Genomic DNA, 5,378 nt, shown 5'->3' with positions numbered 1-5,378 from the left:
GGGCTCACATGACTCGGTTGCCAAAGAGGAAGTCCCTCCTATAGCCTACGTAAATAAGCATGTTATGGTTATCTACTTCCTTATACAAACCACCTGGTCTCCCGGCACAGCCAATCAGAGGGGTCATGCACGAGCAAACCGCCGGTCAGGGGACCCAGTGGACCACAGGTGACACGCCACCCCCACCACTGTAAAGTGTTTTATTGTGCAGCGGCGGGCGGCTGACAAGGCTCTTTACTCCCTTTTCGGTCTTATAAAAAAAGAAAACCTCATCTCAAGATAAATGGACATTGTAGTACAAGGGTTTAGAAAAAAAAAACATGAAGCGTTAAAAGCCTGTCCACCTCCATTTTCACTGTTCCTGCCTCCTCTTTGCACACTGTGCCTCTCTCTCTGTGCCTTTCCATACATTTAACATCCAACGCCGTGCCTTATTATCACTCACTCTCTCTCCCCTCTGCCTGTCTCTTTATTTCGGTCTGTTACATATTTAATAGCCTATCAAAGTTATCTTGATTAAATTACTTAGCAACCATCATGTGCCTTGTCCCTCTCTCTAGCTCCCTTTATCTCTGGCTGTGTCGTATATATTTAATGGGTGATCTGAGTCATTTAAAGTGAATGTGACTGCTTTAATATGCTCCATGTCTTCTCACTCCCCATCCACCGTCTCCCGTAGCGTGCTCCTCAAAGTCTCCCTCTCTCTCTCTCTCTCTCTTTCGAGTAACGCACTGATCGGATCCTAACAATGCTTCAGATAGATTGTACGCACAACAAATGGAGCAGATGTCGCAAAGACAAAGAGGCATTTGAAGACGGATTTCAGCTTTGATCGAAAAATAGTGTCATTTAGTTTAATCATACCTGCTGACGTAAAAGAAAGTAAGGTAAAGTCTGACCTGCCTAGGCTACTCTCACAGCAGCTGCTGGAGGAATTGACTTAATGTCCGCTGAGGCACTGGGATCCGATCAATGCTTTAGCCACTGAGCTTTGAAGATACAATCTCCGACATGTTGCGCATTCATCAATTTCAACTTGGTCACAAGGAACTGTGGAGAGACATATAGGCTTTTGACGGCCATGACAACATGACCTCTATATCCTATTCTTTATCAGTATATTTTGTTTGTTGCACTATCGAGGATGCCTGGAATACAAACATTTCATGGCCATAAATTACCTCCAATCGGGGTTATTGTTGCTATTATGAATACACTCATATTGTACATACACAAACGTTTATAAATGTGTTGTTCGAATCCATCTCAAAAGAGTTCAAATCACAAAAACAGAACCCTTAAAGGCTGGCTTTTGCATGGATATTAGCCCCGACTCCCTTTTGCTACAACACCTGTTGCTATCTGCCTGTATAAGATAACATAAATGAGTCAACCCAACTCTGCAGACAAAAAATTTAAAAAATAAGTGTACAAAATATTTAAAAGGTCCTCAAAGTGAAGTATTTTTGGGAGGGGAGATGCTCTTGATAGCAACATTGCCACTATCTCTGCTACCACAAACTAAGCCAGGGCACAGCAATAGAGTCACTTTATAGGATTAGGATGGCAGCCACCGGTCCCGGCTTGGTCTCCACTGGCCCATGTATGTCTCACTTGCTCACCCTACTTAAAAGGTTTCCTACTGTATCTTGCCATTATCTGATATCCTCCCCTGACTCTGCCTGTGTGAGCGGACTTGTGTGAATACATTCCCGATACAAGCTTGGAAAAACAAGCCTTGCGAACAAGATTGCGATGCGTGTTTTTGGCTAGCTTTTCCGCTACGGGGCAGGATTTTGTGTGTGTGTGAACTTCCCCTGACTCATTCATCTCTAAGGTCATCCTGAAATGAACCATACGTTACAGTACCAATACCCAAACAAGCCATTTTGACAAAGTATCCCTGAACTTAGGCTACATAAACCTTTATTAAACAAAACATAAATATTTTTAACATTGTTTTTGCTTTTTTAATAATAATGTCATCAAAATTTACCATCCACTTCTTTTAAAGCCAAACCTAAAATAACTTGTCTCTTATAACCAAAGTACATCACATCAGCACATAAACCCGGCCGCATGAGTGCACTGTTATTGGACACCTGCTCGGCTATGAGACCAGGAGGGCCAATAGACTCTATAAAAGGAAATCAATAAACCGAAATTACATGCGATTGCAATATATTTCATAAAGCAACAATTAGATTACGAATTTCTGTTGTCCATCACTTTAAGAAAAGCGCATTTTAAAGCCAATAAAATAGAATACCTGTATGGATAGTATACCTTTGCATGGAAATCTCTCTTTCTTCTCTTTGATGGAGCCAGAGTCTGCCTTCAGACTCTGGGTCCAGAGTCTGCCTTCAGACTCTGGGTCCAGCATTGCCAAATTGTCCAGAGACCTGGGACAGAAAGAGTCCGGTCCAAATTGTCAGCATTGCCTTTAAATGCAAGGATATAGTTTGTGTGTGGGAGTATGTGGTGAATGTGTCTGTATGTTAGATGTAATATAGAATCGAAGAGAATAACTCAAAGTGCCCATGTGGAAGAGAGACCATTCAATAGAGTGCCTGCATCAACTGAAGATTGCCCCCCTGTGGGGTATACTACGAACCTCGCTGAACATACTGTGGCAACCCGGTCCGAAACCCTCCCGAGGGAGTGGTGGTGAATGGCGTATACCGCCGACATTCACCAGTCGGAGCCAGAGAGCGTCCAGTGCGTCACACTAATCAGCGCAATGGGGAACACCTGCGGCGGAGGACGAGGAAGACGAGGTACCCTTTAAAAGGCTGTTTCATGTTCTCGGAGGGGGGAGAACTGGGAGCCCGAGAGAACCAAGGAACCTCCAGGACCCGATACGGGCAGGCCGACAAGTGGGTCTAGCGGACCTTCCCCCAGCGTTCCCGAGGGAGCCGCATGCAAGGACTATGCTCGCCGACGAGGAACGCCCCGCCGGCACAGCAGTCCAGACGGGAGCGACCTCCCTCTCCAGGGACAAGACCGGCCCGGCCGGAGAGACAATGTCGCAGTGACTTTTCCATAGCTCACGGGAGCCATTTGTATTATTTCCGTTTATCCCACGGGCACCGACCCACGGGTTTTTCTGTTGTACCTTGAATAAATGCCTCTTTTGGCTTTGCACGGACCTGGGCGTTTGGTAAATCCTGAGAACTAGAGACAATCCTGGGGCTGGGTCGCCACAATACCCAGACTTTCTTGGGAAAACTTGGCTCAACAGAGACGGAACTCGCGATCAGAGTTAAATGGTACTAGAAAGCTCACTTAGGATTCGATTAGTCGAGCCAGGTTTTCCGCTTTAGGTTCAATGCGCATTCACATGAAAGGGGCGTTTATCGCGTCATTTTACTCACCTTTACAAACTGGGTGGATCAAGCAGTCTATATAAATGCGTATAAGTGAAAAGATTCTGCATATTGTCTTTAAAATAACTGCCAAATGCAGAATTGTTCGCCATTAATCCCGATAGAATGATGATTTCAAAATGCATAAGCAACATCAAACCTGCCTTATTCTATAATTTAGGGAATTCACTTTAAATACAACCTATGTAAGAAATGTATTGCATATGTTTTCAACCGTTGAGGGGTAGCGGCGGTGGTATAGTGCATTAGTATAAGACCCAAACGCCAGCGGCCAGGGTTCAAATCTCGCCGGTTTATCATCATGCCTTTTACCCCCATAGATGTGGTGCCAGCACGGCCTTGAAAATATGGGTTGAAGTTCGAAATAAGTACAAAAATATAATTCCATAACCTTTAGTGAATAAGTATTTTATATGCATGAGAATTGGGACTTTTTAAGCTTCACATAAATGCGCGTCACTTGGGAGTCGAACCCCCCACGCAGAAATTCAAGACTGCCTCCACTCTACCACTCACTCACTGGGACACAATGTGCAACAGTGAGCATTGTCTACTTAAGGCATATTCTCAAGGACGATCAAATAGCGAATACCCTCTGATGAGAAGCTGTATCTCTCATAAAGAATATTCTCAGGCAATGCTTAGGGATCGGTCCCGAAAGAGCCTCTGTCGGAGAGACCCCTGTATGAAACTGGCTCTGAGGTCCACGGGAACACCCACAAATGGTGAAGCCATTGTCAGAGGAGGGGCGAGGAAGTTGTGCGTCGCTTTAAGTAGTCGATCTCCCGATAGACTAAGCTGAAAACCTGCTCCCAACCAGGTTTGGTTGAGAGCATAAGTCATCATGGTGATACAGCGACACTAAAAGAGATCGCCTTTTGTGTCCCAGCTAACCCAGGCTTTGAGCGCAACATACCTCGCTAACCCACTAATCGAGGTTTGTAGTAAAGGCCACTGTAGGAGGGTGAAAACTTGCTTATATAACCCCACCCCCAGTACTCAGGTGTGCTCAATTAGGTCATTAGGATACTGAGGCCTAGCCCTGTCCTTGTAGTGGCAGCTATGACCAACAGGGGGTGCAGGGGGTCGCCACAATAGGGAGAAATGATATGCACAAATGATGTCATTGTCATGTGATTTTTTTTACATATTTACTAAGGACATTCTTAAATGGATACCTTTGTCTTCTCTTTTCTATCTGACATTGTCGATCAAAGATAACTTTATGGTGCTTTTTTATATCCTTTAATTGTATAGTCTCTTGATAATTAAGGTGAACCTATGCACTTGACTGATTATACAAGAGCGTTTATACTCTGTTAGACAAGTCGTGTCCCATCAAGACGGATGTTTAACCTTTAGACAGCAGCATGGTGGCGTCTGGAACATAGTTTTTCCTTAACGTATAGATTCATGATAGATTCATGATGTCTTTTTGACAACAACATGAATTTCCCATGGCTAGACATCCATGTCCAACCTAGTGTCTTGCAGTTGCCAGTTGTAGGACAAGTGTCGCTCATAACAATAATTATGGGTCTGCTGTTTATCTGTACCAGGGCTCGGGGTTAAGGCTAAACCGCAGAGGATACCCAGGTCCCACGGCCACGCCTCTGTGAAAAGGGTTTATTGATTTTAATTTAGGTCCCTCTGAAGCAATTTTAGTTTGTTAACTGCTACTGTTTGCAATCTAACTGCTAAATTGGTAAGGAGGCTAGGGAAAGGAATTTAATATCTGGTTCCTCGTTTGAGGTTATCAATGTGAAGTGAAGCAAGTTGAACAGATGAAATATAAAGAATGTGTACTGGAAGCAGATGCTAAATGTATAATACAGCCAGTGAGACTTCATACATTTCTTCCATCGTTATTGACAACAATAGAATGGAAAGTTTCTGTCAACACTGATTTGAAAGATTGCCATTTTTTAGGTGTTGCACAAGATGTGTGTGGTGTGTGTCTGTGCGTGTGCGTGTGGCTGGTAAACGAGTGGC

The sequence above is a fragment of the Pollachius pollachius genome, assembly GCF_949987615.1.
Source record: "Pollachius pollachius genome assembly, chromosome: 15".
NCBI classification, from domain to species: Eukaryota; Metazoa; Chordata; class Actinopteri; order Gadiformes; family Gadidae; genus Pollachius; species Pollachius pollachius.
The sequence above is the reverse complement of the archived record's forward strand: the minus strand, read 5'-3'. Positions refer to the sequence as shown.